The sequence below is a fragment of the Oryctolagus cuniculus genome, chromosome 1 (genome assembly GCF_964237555.1).
Source record: "Oryctolagus cuniculus chromosome 1, mOryCun1.1, whole genome shotgun sequence".
NCBI lineage: Eukaryota > Metazoa > Chordata > Mammalia > Lagomorpha > Leporidae > Oryctolagus > Oryctolagus cuniculus.
In genome coordinates this window covers 163,037,514-163,055,829 of record NC_091432.1, presented here as the reverse complement: position 1 = coordinate 163,055,829, position 18,316 = coordinate 163,037,514, and the positions used below count along the sequence as shown (strand labels likewise).

The following is an 18,316-nucleotide window of genomic DNA, read 5'->3' as shown; positions in this document are numbered from 1 at the left end:
TCTCTCTCTCTTTCTCTGTAAACCCTACCTTTTAAATAAATAAATAAATCTTTAAGAAAAAAAATTATTTGAAAGGCATAGGAACTGAGAGACACAGAAAAATAGATGAGAGAGATGATCCATTTGCTCATTCACTCCCCAAATTCCTGCAACAGCTGGCTTAGGACCAGACCAAAACCAGGAGCCTGGAACTCCATCTTGGTCTCCCACACTGAGCCATCATCTGCTGGCCCCCAGGATGTGCATCAGAAGGAAGCTGGATCAGAAATGGAGGAGCCGGGACCCCAGCCAGGCTTTCCAATTATGGGATGCACAAGCTGCAATCTAAGCCACGGTGACCAGCATCCACCTCACAAACTATTATATCTAAAAAGCTTATACCAGTTATAATATTATAAAAATATCAAATGCCTAGGAATAGGTCCAACAAATTATATGCAAGACTTCTCTACGGAAACTACAAAAATGTTACTGAGGACAATTATGGGGCAGGCTTTGTGGCACAGCTGGTTCAGCAGCTGCCTGAAAACACCCGCATCTCATAAGGGTGCCAACTGACTCTCAGCTGCTCTACTTCCAGTTCAGCCCACTAATGTTTCTGGGAAAGCAGAAGATGGCCCATGTGTTTGGGCTCCTGCCACCCATGTGGGAGACCCACATGGAGTTCCAAACTCCTGGCTTTGGCCTGGCCCAGCCCTGGCTGTTGAGGTCATTTAGGGAGGGAAAAGCGGATAGAAGATCCCTCTCTCAGTCTCTCCCTTGCTCTGTAATTCTGCCTTTCAAATAGATAAATAAACTTTTTTTAAGAAAATATTACGGAGCATAATTAGAGAACTTAAATAAATGGACAGGGACATTCTGAGTTGAAACAGTTGATGTTGTAAAATTGCCAATTTCCCCCAAATTGAGATATGGATTAAATTTATTCCCAATCAAAACTCTAGCAAGCTTTTCTTTCCTGATCTAAATCTAAAATGTATATAGAAATACAGATGACCCAGAAAAGTCAATTAAATTTTAACCAAATTAAAAGACTTATAAGACTGATTACAAAGGCATGGTAATTACAGTGATGTGATATTGGCAGAAGGATAAACAAACTAATCAATGGACCTAAAATGGTCCAGAACAAACCTTCACACGGTCACTTGATTCATCACAGAACGGCAGTGCAGTGGGGGAAAGGCAGCCTTTCGGGAAGTGGTGCTGGGTCAGCTGGAAATCTACACATCAAAAAGATTTCTGTACAATCTACACAGAGAAAAACCCTGCTGTTCTAACTGCGACATGTGCAACAGTAAGGCTTCTGGATGAACACCTCGGAGAAAGCCTTCATAACCTCTGCTTGTATCAGAAACGTCCAGGGTAGGCATTTAGACTCACAGGTGGGCTGCCCACATCCCACGCTGCAGTACCTGCACTTGATTCTCAGCTCCAGCTTCTGACACCATCATACTGCTAAAGCAGCACCTGGGAGACAGCAGTGATGGCACCAGTTACTGGGTCCCTGCCACCTTCGTGGGAGACCTGGATTTGGGCTCCTGGCTTCAGCTTACGCAAACCCTCCATCAGCACGTAGGGAGTGAACCAGAGAGTAGGCGTGTTTGCGTTCTACTGCTCCAGCTCTGCTTTTCAAATAAAAACTTAAAAACTTAATTAACATTTTCTGTTACTGACAGAGCCAATGACAGCCTTAAATGCACAACACTTAGAAACTGAGATCAATAGGGAGAAGACAGATAACCAATGAAATGGGAACAAAAACAAGAGTATGCACTATGTAAAACAAAATAAACACACGGTTCATAAACATGGAAAAGAGCTCCACATCATTAGCCTTTGGGGAAATGCACATAAAATAACACTGAGAGGATCGCGGGACACCCAGCAGAATGGATGCAATGAACAAGACTGACAGCAGCAACTGTTGGCAAGGATACGGAACATCTGCACCTTTCCCGCAGTGCCGGCGGAAGCACCCGGGGCTGCAGGCTCGCGGCTCACTGCGCGGCAGCATCTACTTAACAGGGGCAGATGTGGACCCTGCCTGAGCAATTCTACTTCCACGAACACGCATGACACACATGTGCACAGATGCTCACCAAAAGGCACACGTGAGAACATCCACAGCCGTCCTGGTTGAAGGAGCCAAAGCTCAGAAATACCTCAAATGTCCCCTGTCAGTAGGATGGAAAAAACTAAGGTATGTTCATAAGACAGAAAACTACACAGAAACGGAACACACTCCACCACGTTCAGTAGTGTGTGACGCAGAGGTAACCAAACAATTCCATTTCTGCAACAGCAAAACAGATCCCTGAGTCTGATGTTACAGATCACATTAGGAGGCACACGGGGTGGAGGAGCTGACGACCAAGAGCACGGGCTGTGTTTAGCTTGTGAAAACACACAGGGGTGGGGCTCTTACCTCCATATGTGTTCCATTCAAAGCCCATTTCTAAATGTTGCTCACCACATTATATCTAGCTATGTTAGTAGCTATTTAAACGATAAGAAAAATGTCTTAAGAAGACATTTTAACAAGAGAGACATGAAGGAGAGAAACCTTTCTGAGCCACACCAAAATCTTCTGTTTACTTTCGTGGCCATTATGTTTTTTTTGTTTGTTTGTTTGTTTTTTGACAGGCAGTGAGAGAGAGAGACAGAGAGAAAGGTCTTCCTTTGCCGTTGGTTCACCCTCCAATGGCCGCCGCGGCCGGCGTGCTGCGGCCGGCGCACAGCGCTGATCCAATGGCAGGAGCCAGGAGCCAGGTGCTTCTCCTGGTCTCCCATGGGGTGCAGGGCCCAAGCACCTGGGCCATCCTCCACTGCACTCCCTGGCCACAGCAGAGAGCTGGCCTGGAAGCGGGGCAACCGGGACAGAATCCGGCGCCCCGACCGGGACTAGAACCCGGTGTGCTGGCGCCGCAAGATGGAGGATTAGCCTAGTGAGCTGCCGCGCTGGTCGGCCATTATGTTTTAAGCCTCCAGCAAGAATTTGTACTTCTCTTGGTGTGTGTGATACGAACAATCGCTGTGGTGTTCAGCACCCTTGTTCCTCTGAGATCCTGATCTTCCTTCTGAGATCTCCAGGAAGGATTTTTGGTCCAGTTCTCCTGCCCGATCATCATTAAGACACAGAGGCCTATCACTAATTGGCCCCACTCCAAACCACCACCCTTCTAAATGCATGTCCCGCCCTCAGAGATTCCAGTGAACTCAGTCTGGGGCAGGATCTTTAACCCATCCCCGGGTTACACTAATGGGCCACCAGGGCCGACAGCCATTGCTCCAGCTCAGGGCTTTCCACGTGCTAACACCCTTAAAATCAGTGGGGTCCTGGCTAAAGTGCAGATCATGAATTAGCAGAGCTAGGGTGTGGTTCTTCTGCACAGGAGGATTCTGGAATTAACCCAGCTAATCCCTTCCCCTTAGTGTGGCACATGCCCCGCCTGACACATATCTGAAGACTGCAAACGGCCAGGAACTGGCATGGAGGGAGGTCTGCTCTTCACGGAGTAAGAAAGAATCCTACCTTGGACGCTGGTGTTAGATGGAGGCTCACACATTCCTAGGACTCCAGGAAGGACGCGTGACATCCTACTCCAGGACAGGCTGCATTTCGTTTCTACCTGGTTCCTGGGATTCGGCATCATGCCTCCTGCAGAAAGAGAGAGCACCTGTCGTGTGGCTCCAGCTGCCCCAGAGAGGGGCCCACCCGCGAGGCGGGGCCAGGAAGAACCACAAGCAATACTGCACCTTCTGAGAAGCTGACGGGAGCCCAGGCACTCGGATGCGCTGTCTGTGTAAGAATGAAAGAGGTCTCTAAAACAAGGATTGTTGGCGAACACTAGAGCAGACACAAAACCCGGGACCAGCGCCAAGCTGTGTTAGCGCCAAGCCACCACACGATGGCGCTGTTGGCTCGAGGAACACGGAAACCCTCGGCACGCCGACCGCCGGAAACTGAATCCAGGAACCTCTGAGGTTCGCAACCCCCGCTTGCAATGTCTAGTGACATCCACCTGGGGGCGCTGTTGGGTCAATCTTGCTTGCGTGACACAAAGGCCCCTGCAGGCGTTTGTGTGCTGGGTGTAGGAGTGAAAACGGAAATTTTCCTGCAAATAAAAAAATGTTTTAAAAGCTTCCATTCAAATGTTTTTCAACGTTATTATTTACCAACAACTTACGTGAATGGGAATGTGTTGAGCGCTTTAAGCCCGTTCTTTCACTTAATCTTCACGAAGACCCTGTAGCTTTAGGATTATCCCCCATTTTACAGACGAAGAAGCTGAGGGCTGAAGGGGTCCAAGCAGTCCACCGACACCGCGAAGCCAGGCCCTGACCCCAGGCCGACTGCCGCCACAGCTTGGGACCGGAACTACGGTGTGGATCAGCTTCCGGGTCAGCGTTTGCTCACAAATGCGCATGCCCACGCAGTGTTCTGTCTTGGTCCGCCATTGTGCGACTCACAACACAGGCATCTTAGCCAACACAGTGGTGGAGGGAGAATGGGTACCTCAGGTGCCCATCACAGGAGCACCCAACCATTCCTGAGCCGCATCCCTCTCTCCTTCCTTGTTTCTTTACAGCGTGAAATGCTGTTAGCTGCCACTGCTGATCGGAAACTCAGCCTTCGCACAGTCACCCAGGCAGTGGTTAAACCCCCTCTGCCTGCAGCCGCCCGCCAAAGGCCATCTCGCCGCAGTTAACTCCCAAATTTATTTTCCCTCAGTAAACTAATCAGTGGAATGGGAGGTGGGCTAGTTGCATTCGTTCTCACACACGCCTGATGTCTGCTGTGATGTTAGCTAAGTAAGAGGTGTTTAGAGGAATACTGCGTGTTGATATTTCGGTCTGCATGCTTGCTTACGTGTCACCACTTGGCTTTTTCATGGAGACAGATCCAGGGCAAAGTCCAAGGGCTGGGGCAAGGACAAGGCCAGCTGTTAAGAGGAATCCATTGGTAATTTTGAAATTCTACACACACTCGGCATTGAGTGGTGTTAATGAAGAAAGCGCTCTCTTCCCTAGACTAACTCCATGGTCTGACCTGATAGAATATTTTCTTACTTTTTAAAAACTTTCTTTAAGTGGAAAATGATAGGCTAGTTAAGAAACCCAAGGAAAAATTGGCCATGTCATGGATGACACTGACTACTGTGGGGTGATCATAACTCTTGTTTTCTTTACATGAAGAGGTAGAAAGGTAGAAGGTAGAAGAGAGTAGGAAGACCCCTCTTTTCCAAGCCCAGTGAAATAACCAACTCACAGGGCACTGTGAAACAGAAGGTAAAGTTGTGCCATATGGGCACTGGTTCGAGTCCCGGCTATTCAACATCCAATCCAGCTACCTGCTTATGCACCCAGGAAAGCAGTGGAAGATGGGCTCAAGTGCTTGGGCCCCTGCACCCACATGGGAGACCCAGAGGAAGCTCCTGGATCCTGGATTGGGATCTGCCCAGCTGGGCCATTTGGGGAGTGAACCAACAAATGGAAGATCTCTCTCTCTCTCTCTCTCTCTCTACCTCTACCTCTACCTCTACCTCTCCCTCCCTCTGTAACTCTGCCTTCCAAGTAGGTAAAAAAGTAGTTTTTTCAAGAAGTCTGGAGAGGAAACACTGAAGGGGAAACGTGCAGTGGAGGGTCTGCCTGACTTCATTGACCTGACTGCTTCGGCACTGGGAAACCAAAGACCACAGTGCGCCTTCTAGGGAGAGGCGGTGGGCAGCGGCCAGCCATGCCCATGATGGACTCCTGCTATATGGAACATCTGATCTCACATCCCAGAAGCTTCTAGATCTGGCTCCACTCCCGAGAAGGCATGCAGGATACACAAACAAACACCCAAAGTGAGAATGGATGGCCAGGCTGCAGAGCAGTGGGCTGTGTGTCTTCACAGAGGAGAAGCATCTGTAATGGAGACTGAAGAAACTCAGAGCCGAATGCAGTGTGTGGGCCCCTGAGTCAAACAACCAAAGAGGAAGGAAGAAAAAGGACCAGGTGTGTGGTACCGGGATGCCTGCACCCCGCATCAGAGTGCCTGGGTTCCAGTCCTAAACCTGGTTCCGGTTCCAGCCTCCTTCTGCTACATGCATGCTAGGAGGCAGCCCGCGATGGCTCAAGTAGTGAGATCCCTGACACCCACTTGGGAGACCCATACTGACTTCCTGGCTCCTGGCTTCAGCCTGGCTCACCCCCAGCTGTTTCTAGCATTTAGGGGAGTGGACCAGTGGATGGCAGAGATCTGTCTTTCAAATAAATAAAAATAAATTAAAAAATTTTTTAAATTGTATAAAGATACCTACATGGGGAAAAAAGTAAAATTGTATTTTAGAAAATGTGGAGAGACTGAAGATAGAGAACTTTTCCAAGAACTAGTAATTTGATGATAGTACTTTTTTAGAGGTGGTAATAGCATAGTGTTATGTATGGTGATGCCTGATTTTAGAGATGCTTACTGAAGTCTGAAAGGTGGATGACATTATTTGCCTCAGCCTAAAGGAATAAAGAGCAAATGGGGTAGATCAATCAAGTGTGGCATAATTTTCTTGATTGATGACTGTCAGCAATGAGTAGATTGGGGTTGATGTTGATTTTTCTCTTCTTTTTTAAAAAATTTATTTATTTATTTGAAAATCAGAATTACAGAGAGGGGGGAGAGACAGAGAGGGAGAAGGAGAGGGAGGGAGGAGAGAGGGAGAGAGACAGAGACAGAGAGAAACATCTTCCATATACTGCTTCACTCACCAAATGACTGCAATCGCCAGGTCTGGGCCAGGCCAAAGCCAGGAGCTTCAATCAGATCTCCCATGTGGAGCGACAGGGGCCCAAGTACTTGAGCCATCTGCCACTGCTTTTCTCAGGCCATTAAGCAGGGAGCTAGATCAAAAGTAGAGTAGCCAGGGCATGAACCTGTACCCATGTGGGATGCCAGTATCACATGTGGTAGCTTTGCCCACTATGCCACAATGCCATCCCCCATATTCCTATTCTGTATGTGTAGTTTTTATTTTTCATAATAATTTTTATAAAAATTTCCACTCATTAGAAAAACCCACACAGAGTCTTCCATCTGCTGGTTCACTCCCCAAATGGCTGCAACAGCCTGGAACTCCATCTGGGTCTCCCACATGGGTGACGGGGTCCAGGTACTCAAGCCATCTTCTACTGCTTTTCCAGGCGCATTAACACAGAGCCACAGCGGTCATCTAGGATACCAGTGTCAGGCTTCACCCATTGCACTATGATGCCAGCCCCTAAAATGTCTTTATAATAGTCAACTAAGCTATGCTTACTTCAGTGATACTAAGTAGAACAAAAGAACACACAGTAGGTCAACAAGATGATGTTGAGCTTTGACAGAAGACACTGGCAGCACAGAGCTAAGCCTTGTCAGCGTTGGGTCCCAGAGGGATGTCTCTTATCAGACTGCAACGTGTCCTGTTTCTCCGTCTAAGGAAGACAGATGGCGCCGTCGGCCCAGTTAGGACTGGATCGGTGCCTGAGCATCTCAGCCGGGAATGCACCACAGAGAACAGCTTTCCTGCTGGAGACACTCGGTTGCCAGTGGGCTCTAGCACCTGTGAGCCTGGGTCAGCGTTCTGTCCTGCTGAAAGCCGCAAGTTCATCTGACATCCAAGAAAGAAACCCTGTTTCCGCGGCATCTTTGCGAAAGCCTTTGAGTACCTTCACATCTGTCTTCGAAACTTTCTTCCAAATGCCATCCACACAGGGCTGTGTGACTTTTCCACAGCCCAGCGATGGCAAAACCCCCCTCAAACTCACCGACCAGTCAGCCACTTGCTGCCCCTTCAACAGCTCTGCCAACATTCAGCATAAACAGTGTGCTTCAGACACAGCTGCAATGCCTTGGTCCATTGGTTGAAGGAGTATAGTTATGTCCACAACCATCACGTGGGGACATATGGTGCCAACACACTGTGCATACTCTGCAGCCCTGGCCAAGATGGGAAGAATCCTGGATAGGACGTTGTTTTGCCTACAACATTCTTGTGTCTTTAGAATAAAGCAGGCCAGCACCACGGCTCACTAGGCTAATCCTCCACCTAGCGGCGCTGGCACACCGGGTTCTAGTCCCAGTTGCCCCTCTTCCAGGCCAGCTCTCTGCTGTGGCCCAGGAAGGCAGTGGAGGATGGCCCAAGTGCTTGGGCCCTGCACCCCATGGGAGACCAGGAGAAGTACCTGGCTCCTGCCATTGGATTAGCACGGTGCGCCGGCCTCAGCGCGCCGGCCGCGGCGGCCACTGGAGGGTGAACCAACAGCAAAGGGAAGACCTTTCTCTCTGTCTCTCTCTCTCACTGTCCACTCTGCCTGTCAAAAAATAAAAAAAATTTAAAAAAAAATAGAATAAAGCAGTTCAAAAGCCAGCCTTCAAACACTGCTGGTGTCATTAGCCTTCCTTGCTATGGTAGTAATAAGCAGGACACCTTCTGGAAGGCTCCAGGAGTCTCCAAGGGGTAGATTCAAAAAGATTTTAATTTGAACCTTGAAAATTTTCCCCCAAAAGTAGCACCGTGTGACCATTGAATGCCTGGATCCCAGCATTGTCTTAGATCCTAATGAATGTATATATAGCCAGGACACGCTTCCAGGACAAGCTCAGCTCCTGAACATTAGCTATTCCAGCAAATGCTGTGAATGCATTTACTCACACAAAATCCTTTTCTACAGGTCTTCCTTCAAAGCTATGGCACCTTCAGCCAGTGCTGGTACCTGCTGCTTCCCCACTGACCTTCACATTCTGAAAATTGTGTCCGGAACCACCCACGACATGCTATAAATAACTGCATATACTTAGGGCCACAGCCACTCTCATTAAAAAAAATGTATTTCTTTATTTTCATTTTATTTGAAAGGTAAAGATGCAGAGAAGGACAGAGAGGCAGTATAGCAGATCTCCATGTGCTGGTTCACTCCCCAAATACCCATCAAGACCCAGGGCTGGACCAACCTGAACCCACCAGCCTGGAACCCTATCCAGGTTGCTCACGTGGTGGCAGGGACCCAAGTACTTGAGCCATCATCTGGCTGCCTCCCAGGATATGCATTATCAGGAAGCTGGATCAGAAACAGAGTAGCCAGGACTCAAACCAGATATCTGATAGGGGATATGGGCATCCCAGTCACTTAAGCCACTGTACCAAAAACATTCACCCCCACGGACACACGGTCAGTACATCAGAAAGAACTCTTGCCTTAGCCAGAATCTCCAGCACGCTAAGCAGCTCTGGGAATCTCTCTTGTTTTCCATCCACATGATGAGTAATTTTTTTCAGCTCACCAACTGACCCAACTCTTTTCTTTGTAAATACAATGGATTCAGCTGATCCTGATGACTTCACTGCATGATTGATTCAATTCTGACCTGCTAAGGTGATCGAGATCATGGATGGCAAAAATCCTAGCTTGTGTGTGATGGCTGTTACTGACATGCCGCCTTCACATGGGGCAACTGTGTGAGTCTCATCCGAGGAGCAGCAGACACAACTGGCCTTCTGGAGACAGGATGGGATGTGAAAACACATCACCTGGAAAGTGCTGGCCACACCGCACACTGTGCAGTCAGTCTGCACTCGGAGCCGTGGGCTGCTCAGGAGCTGCAGCTGCATCACGAGAGAGTACTGCATCACATATCCCTGGCCGGGGAAAAGATCAAATCCAGATTCTTCTCTGCTAAAGCCCTGCTGCTTTTGCACCATCATAAAGTGGAAAAATTGTGAGTCGAACACTTATAAGACAGGTATTGTCTGATTGTGGAAGACACAAGCTTAACTCCACTGCACACTGTTTCAGGACTCCTTCCTTTGTGCAACTGCTCAGCAGAAGGCCAGAGTCACTCAATGGCTTCTTCAGGGTCACAGGGAGAAGCTGCACATCTCCCTTCCCCCAGAGAGTTGCCTGCAGAGCCTGGCTCAATGCCTTTGCTGGTGCAGACACCAGGAGCACCAGGCACAGGGCTTTGGCAGGAGGGTGTCTAGAGACCATCTGGGCTGCAGTATTATGGCACTAATCTGATCAGTGACATTGCCTTGGTTTTTTTATGTTTATGTATGTTTTTTCATCTACTTGAAAGGCAGAGGGGCAGAAACAGAGAGATTTCCTATCTGCTGGTTCACTCCCTAAATACCCCCAACAGCCAGGGCTGGGCCAGGTTGAAGCCAGGAGCCTGGGACTCCATCCAGGTCTCCGATGTGCGTGGCATCTTAAGCCATCTTCTGTTGCCTCCAAGGATGCATAAGCAGGAAGCTGAATCACAAGCAGCGTCCCAGAAATGCTAGAACTTGACTGGCACCGTGACAGGGATGCAGATGTCCCAAGCAGCAGCTTAACCCACGGGGCCACAAAACCTGCCTTGCTTCAGTCGCATGGAAAGCGGATTCTGTTTTGCCCCTGCGGAGAGCTTTAACCACATGGTCCTTTCGCTGCTTCCTGGCCCAATTTCCAGCTACAAGTCCCATCCCAGCCCCAAATTCAAAAGCTTTAAGCTTGGTTTAAAAGTCAAATGACTCCCTTTTCTTTTTCTGTTGTTAGGAAATGGGTTCAAAGGTCAAAAGACATAAAAGGGTTGGCCTTGAACATTCTCCCTCCTCCCAGCTATGTGAAGGCACACACTTGTTACACAGTCATAACTTGGTGACTCCTGAAAGGACACTACACCAGCTAAACTCTCAGCAGTGCTTCTCCCAGCCTTGGTTGAGTCTTGTCAGAGGAGAAATCAGCCCTTTTGCCCTAACATCCTCAACACCCTGCAGTCCCTTCTGGGTCAGTGCTTACAGCATTCTTCAGCGGTTTCAGCTGTGCGAGTTAATGGTGAGCACCCAGGCAACCCTGCCGCTGCTCACTTTGACTGCGGTATTCAACAGACCACAGGAGAGAATCAACATCTTCTTATAAAACCGGCTTTGCTAGATGCTTTTGCCCAATTGTAGGCTGATGTAAGTGTCCTGTTTAAAGTAGGATAGACTTAACCACACTGCTTGGTAGGTTAAGCGTGTAACTTAAAAAAGAGAAAAAAAGATTGCGATGGAGGTCAAAGGGCAGGACATTTATCTGGGGAAAAAAGAATTGCAAATCATGGAGCCAGCGCTTGTGATGTCAGCATCCCATAGGGGCACAGGTTCGAGTCCTGGCTGCTCACTTCCAATCCAATTCCCGGCTAATGGTATGGGAAAGCAGCTGAAGATGGCCCAAGTGTTTGGGCCTTTGCACCCATGTGGGAGACCCAGAAGCAACTCTGGGCTCCTGGCCTCAGGCAGGCCCTGCCCTTGCAGTTTAGGCCATCTGGAGAGTCAACCAGTGGATGGAAGACCTCTCCCTCTCTCTGTGTTATTATGATTTTCAAATAAATAAATAAATCTTAAAAAAAAAAAAAAAAAAGAATAGCAATCTAGGTACACTGAGGCAGGGCAGCCTTGAATCGTGTCTCATAAGGCAAAGCAAGGCGGGTTTCTGAAATCGATTTCGGTGTGTTTTGGCGCGGCTCAGCTGTCAGGCAGAAATCCTAAACTACACACCCACAGCCCACCTCAGGGCCTCCACGCGGTATGCTCCCTGTGTGCTTTCCTCCACTCCTTCCCAGGCACACAGAAAACTGCTTCCTGGCACCGTGCACCCAGGGGAAGCCACATGACTGGATGCCACCAGTGAAAAGGGAGCAGAGGTGAAGCCATGAAAAGTCCTCCAGCAAACGCTCCCCCTGCCACCAAAGGCCCAGGTTTGGATGGTCAGCCACAGGTCAGCAGGAGACTGAATCCTGCTGCACTGCTGTGGGCTCTCTGGAGAGCTGCAAACCCGGGGCTTACTTTGCATGTCTTTAAAATGAACTTCAAAGTGTTTAGCCACTGAGAGCTTGGAGTTTGTTACCATGGCCTGGCCCAGCCTTGCCTGGCTGACACCCAGCCCTTAGTGTCTCTAGAGATGTCAACAGCGACCCGAAAGCATCTGCAGCTAGGCCAAGTGAGCTCACAAAATTACTTTCCTTCTAGAGGATTTTTTTTTTTAAGATTTATTAATTTGTTTATTTGACAGGCAAAGTTTACAGAGAGAGGGAGAGATCTTTTATCTGCTGGTTCACTCCCCAAATGGCCATACTGGCCAGAGCTAGACCAGATCAAAGCCAGGAGCCAGGAGTTTTTTCCAGGTCTCCCACACTGGTGCAGGGGCCCAAGCACTTAAGCCATCTGCTGCCACTTTCCCAGGCCACAGCAGAGAGCTGGATCGAAAGAGGAGCAGCTGGGACAGGTGCCCATAAGGGATGCCGGCACCACAGGCAGAAGCTTAACCAGCTATGCCATAGCACTGGCTGCTTTTAGAGGGAATTTGACCCATGTAGTGTGGGGAGGTTGGTCAGAGCTCACAGGCTGTTGGCAGACCTCCTCCAAAACACTGGATCCACAGTGGCTTAAGGGTGATCAAGCAGAACTTTTGATGCCAAAAAAAAAAAAAAAAAGCTGGGAAACATGAATGCTCATTTCCTCATTTTAGAGATGAAACTGGAGACCAGAGGGCACAGCCAATGCCTGTTCCATGCCACACATAAGCCCTTGTGAGCATCTTATTACCAGATTCAGATCTCAGATCAGCCTGGTCACAGCCAACAGTTCCTCAAGAATTTCAGCAACAAAAACAAAAACAATCGTCCCTGTTCTCTGGCAAAATTCAGGAAATTGAGTTCTGCAGACGGCTCTGTCTCAAATTCAACTACAGAAACCAGGCACAGGGGCCTGCACTGTGGGGCAGCTGGTTAAGCTGCTGTTTGCGACACCAGCATCTCATATGACCACTGGTCCGAGTCCCTCCTGCTCCACTTTCGATCTAGCACCTTGCTAATGCGCCTGGAAAAGCATCAGACTATCCAAGTGCTTGGGCCCCTGCACCCATGTGGAGACACAGAAGAAGCTCCTGGCTCCTGGCTTTGGCCTGGCCAGCCCTGGCTATTACAGCCATTTGAGGAATGAATCAGCAGATTAAAGATATCTCTCTTTCTCCTGCTCTCTAGTTTCCGGCCTTTTAAATAAATAATTCTTAAAAAACAAACAAACAAAACCAGGAAAAAAGGGCACAAAATAGCAAGCTCAGCAGGTACCAACTGACGTATTTCCATACAGTATCACCAGATCTAACACTTGGTCCATAAAAACCTGAAAAATCAGCTTGTGTCTCCCAGCTGGGAAATGTTGACAATCGTTTGAAAATAAAAGCAACAGCTCTGTCCTGGCCAAGCAAAATATCCCTGAGGCCTGGATTAGGCCAAAAGCCCCTCTAGCCAAAACCACCCTCTGCTGTGACCTTGAACTGCCAGAGATGGTCCCAGAGGGCCCCAGATACACAGCCTCTCCTGGCCAGGTGACCACAGCTAGCAAAAATCCCAGGATGCCCAGCTAACCTCAAATAAACGATGACTACTTTTTAATTCTTATCATGTATATTAGATGCAATGATTATATATCATAAATTGTGTACATGTGTTTACATAATATAGCCCAGATATACTTATCTGCTACAAATACTTATACTAATAGATGTGTACATACACACACACACAAATACAAGGGTACTTCAAAAAAATGTAGAAAACAATGGAATTAAAAGATAAGCTTATTTTGGGGATGAACATTTGGCCTCGCAGTTAAGATACCTGCATGGGTTCAGTGCCCAACTCTGACTCCAGATTCCAGATTCCTGCTTATGCAGACCCAGGAAGCCAAAGTGCTGGCTCTAATTGCATTCCTGGGGCCAGCTGTGGCGTAGATAGTAAAGCCACCACCTGCAGTGCCAGCAATCCCATACGGGCGCTGGCTCAAGCCCCGGCTGCTCCACTTCAGATCTAGCTCTCTGCTATGGCCTGGGAAAGCAGTAGAATATGACCCAAGTCCTTGGGCTCCTGCACCACATGGGAGACTCAGAAGAAGCTCCTGGCTTAGGATCAGCGCAGCTCTGGCCGTTGGGGACAACTGGGGAGTGAACCAGCAGATGGAGGACCTCTTTCTCTCTCTGCCTCTCCTTCTCTCTCTCTGTAACTCTTTGCAATAAATAAATAAAGAAAGAAATATTTTTTAAAAATTGCATCCCTGCCACCCACTTGAGACCTCAACTGAGTTCCCTGCTCCCAGTTTTGGCCTCAGCTCAGCCCTGGCCACTGCAGGCATTTGGGAAAGAACCAGTGATGGTAGTCCTATTCATCTCTGTGCACATGTCTCTCTGTCTACATTTTTCATCTCTCTCTGTCTCTCCAATGAAAAAAATTTGCTTTAAAATTTTTTATTTTGGTATGAAAATCTGAAATTTATCTATACAAGGATCTTCAAAAAAACTTCATGTAAAATGTATTTTATAAAAAAAAAACTAGAATTTTAAAATTTTTGCAACAAAATAAATTTTCTTTTAAACCCATTTTCTGGTAACTTTCTGAAGAACTCCACTAGATGCTATACAAATATAACCTAGGACCTACATTCACCAAAAATATTACTTATTTCTCTGAAATTGAAGTTTAACCAATGCCTTATGTCTGGGTCAAAGCTTCTTGTTCACAAGCTCTCCTTCCTTTGGCATCATTAGCCAGGAAATGAAGACACCACAGGTGTTTGGGATGAACCAATCTCACAGCAGGTGACCAGAGCCCCACATTGCACATGGCTGTCTTGTCAGTGCAGAAAGGATACAGTCCCACCTGCCAGGAAAGGGCCCACTGCACCGGCTCTCTGATCCCTCCTTCTGGCTGGCCTTGAACCCACAGCAGTCCAACACCTTCTCCATCCCTTCACCCTGTGGGGCCAAGCCCACCCCCTTCCTGACTCCCTCCCTGTCTCTTCCAAGATCTCTGCAGTCATGCTTGGAACCCCCGGGCACAGGTGCGCTCAGCTCTGCCTCTGAATGCTCCTTGCACCCACGGTGCCCACACAGGAGGTGCTGTGGCACTCGGCTAGGGTTGACCCCGCTCTCTTACCCCTTGAGAGAGACCAGCCCCTTTCCTTCCCATGGACTCGGTCATCTCATGCTGTCCGTGCTGCTCCCAGCAGAGATCCCAGCTGCCACCACACCCCTCCCCCAGCCCACAGTGTCAAAGTCCAAGGAGGGTGGAAGCCCCCTCCACACCCGCAAGGTCTCCGTTTCATGGCCTCCTACCCTTCCCTCTTCTACCTCCTGTCCCCTGGAGCCACCTGTAAGGCCACTGGATACCCACCTATCCCCACCTCCACCTGCGTTTCAAAACACTCACCAACTGGGTCTCACTCACAAGTTAAACAAATAAACACAGACTTTACTCTCAAATTTCCTTGTAACTGATAAATACCAATCCATAGCTGTGACATAGTGTGCTCACCTCAGTCTGCAACGACTTCTTCAGCATAGCTGCTCACTTCTGGGAAGTGGCCTTAACCCCTCCCCTGGGGCCTTACGGCAGGAGCGGGGCCTGTCACAGGTGCTCCTTCCATGACAACGCAGTTTATTCACCTGCGTGGGCAATTAAACACTGAGCAAGGTATCCTGGGACATGATGGCCACCTCTTCCACTCACTGAAGGGCTGGGTCAGGTGTCCCAAAGGTGCTCTCGATGCGGGAGTGCACCTCAGGGGTTCTCACTGCAACTGAGAGTTCCTGGAAGAGCGGGGGGTCCCCTTGCAGAAGCTCCAACTGCGAAGGTCTAGGGTGACTGCCACAACCTAGACTGTCAAGGGTCACCAGGAAACCCAGATCCAGGAGTCGAAAGCTGTGCTCCGGGTGAAATGGTCTTCTTGAGGTTTTACCAAAAAGTAAGATTTAAATTAAGCCTCGAGAAAAAGTACAAATACACCTGAGGAAAACCAACCCTGAGTCAACTTTTTGTGGCAGTAGGAACTGAAGGTAAAGCTAGCAGGAGTCCAGGTGTGAGTGAGCGTGTGATTTGTAGCAGTAAGAATGAAAAGGTGAAAAAAAAAAAAGTGATTTAAAGGCAGAAGTGAAGAAAGGCTGTGTGGCAGACAGTAAGTCACCGGTGGCATGGTGAAACCAGCGGGTGAATCAGCCAGCAAGAGCTGGGAGTCCCAGGGAAAGACAGGACAGCTTGTTAGCGATGTTTTTATGCACGAAAGTAGGGAGCTGGAGCTGTGGCACAACTGTTTCGGCTGCCACTTGAGGCGCTGGCACCCACTTCCAGTCCAGTTCCCTGCTAGTGTGCCTGAAAGCAGCAGAAGGTGGCTTGAGTGCTTGGACTGCTGCTACCAATGTGGGAGACCTGGATGGAGTTCCCTGTTCCTGGCTTAGGCCTGGCCCAGCCCTGGCTGTTGCAGTCATCTTGGGAGTGAACCAGGGGATGAATTATCCGTCTCTGCCTCTCTCTTTCTGTAACTCTTTCAAATAAATGAATAATTTTTTAACAAATAAGTAAACAGATAAATAGATGGGGCCAACATGCAGACCTGCGTGGACATGATTGATGGTGCTCCCTACCAGGTGGTGAGGACAGAGAATGTACTAGCTGTACCACAGTGGCCCGGCCTTACCTTCAAAGTCTGAAGAACCAGTCCGTCTCAGAAGGCCCTGTGTTTCAGGCTAATATAAGTTAACAAAATACATGAAGTTAAAAATAAAAATAAAAAGAAATGATCTTCCTGGTTTTCATCTAACAGGATTAACGATGTGGTGACCTAAAGTTCTACATCTTCCCTAATGGCATGAAATACTGCCTACCTGAGTTTAATCCGGGCGTCATTCACCGTCAGCTGACTGGGGAAACTTGAGGTCCGCCCGCGTACCTATCCGCGGCAGAGAAACTTCTGGGTGCTTGGGTTCGCTCTCAGTGGGCGCGGTTTCTCAGGAATCCCCGGCAGGTACCGAGTGGGGCCTGGTTGTGTGTGTGAAAATGCCAGGGTCTACAGTCACGGCAGTCCTGGGGGAGGGGTCCTTGAATCTGAGAGAAGTAAAATATAGCAAAGGTGCCCACGAAATGGCCTCACACTTTCCTTGTTTGGCCGAGGGATTAATGATGACCAGGAAGCAGATCGGGAACGCTGGTTTCACCCCCTTTCCCGCCTTTGACCTCCAGGGGGCAGCAGAGCCAAGAAGACCATTCATTACCTTTGCGGCGTGTGGCTGGTCTGGCAGTATTTGGTTGGCTGGCTCAGTACGGGACAAGGAGGGCTGTGGCCCTTCCACCGCGCAGTATGCTGCAGCCTCTCTGGTTCTCAGAGGCTGCTGGCAGCAGCTGCGGCTGAAATTCCCACCGCTGATGGAGGTGTCCTCAGGCCCAGAGGAAGACCAGCTGGCTGGACGAAGGCCCAGGGAAAACGCCGAGACATCCAAAGCCACTCTGCTGGCTCTGGACTCGGCGAGTTACGTCTCTGCTTGCAGATCAAATGGAAATAGAAATCTACCAACTGCGATGAGAAGATTGAATAAATTAATAGATGTCAATCACTCAGAGTAAGTGCTTGCACAGAGCAAGTGTTGTATAGATGCTTGCTCTTGCATCACACAGAACTCCACTTTTGGAGAATGTGGGATTCTGGGTCCAACTGGATATTAATAAATTAATTAGCATCTGCTTCGGTTTTAGATTATCAAATGTTTCAAAATAATACCTTATAGACACTTTAAATTGCTGCTTTGATTAAATTGGTGTTGGATTAATAAGATTTTTCTCTATGGGTATAAAGAGCAATATCCAGAGAATATTTCCAGTGTTCAAAACTCTAGATCTTTAACACCAAGCTTCATTAGTCATAATGTTTCTTGAAGATTCAGGGTCAGCCCGTGTTGTGGCTATTATGGTATTAGAAATATGCAGATGGTTGGTTCCCAGAGCTCTCGTGGAGACAGGAAATTGCATAGTATTTGCTTTCACCTGCTTTGCCTTCCAGACAAATCTGCTGTCCACTCAGGCAATCCCAAGAGAGATCTGTGGGTGGTATGACCTGTTTGTACAGTAAGGGCAGAGACATGCCAACGAACGTAGGGCTGACCCAACAAATCTAAGGAGTGAATGCTCAGTAAAAGCTGCTTCTCCTGCCTCCATTTCCAAAACATCCCTCTATTTCTCATCTTAACTCCACTGAGGAGATTTTTTTTGGAAACTCAAAGGAACTGAATCTACTTCCTATTTTCTCAAAGAGGACAGGCCAAAGGCCATAGGGCAATAGATTTATTTATCAGTGGTTCCTTTTAATACTCAAGCTTTTGTCTTGCAACTCCTTCACTCTTTTTCCCCCTTTCCCTCTTCTTTTTAAGGGAAAATATTTGAGAGGCAGAGAGACATAGGTCCCATCTGCTGGTTCACTCCTCAAACACCTACGGCCGGCGCCGCGGCTCACTA

At 48.4% G+C, this 18,316-nt stretch overlaps 1 protein-coding gene across 2 annotated transcripts in view; it reads right to left on the bottom strand.

The window, feature by feature from the left end:
* DMRT2 (doublesex and mab-3 related transcription factor 2) overlaps window positions 1–4,394 on the bottom strand; it is a 204,562-nt gene extending 200,168 nt beyond the window's left edge. Inside the window, exons 1-2 of one of the 2 annotated variants that reach the window (XM_051858417.2) lie at window positions 4,191–4,394; window positions 3,536–3,661 (exon numbers count right to left, since the gene is read on the bottom strand). The gene's annotated coding sequence lies outside the window, so the exon portion shown is untranslated. Of the gene's footprint in view, window positions 1–3,535; window positions 3,662–3,759; window positions 3,906–4,190 lie in introns of those variants that run through there. The other variant, XM_051858420.2, reaches the window with a different exon arrangement.
* Window positions 4,395–18,316: the final 13,922 nt, after the last annotated feature.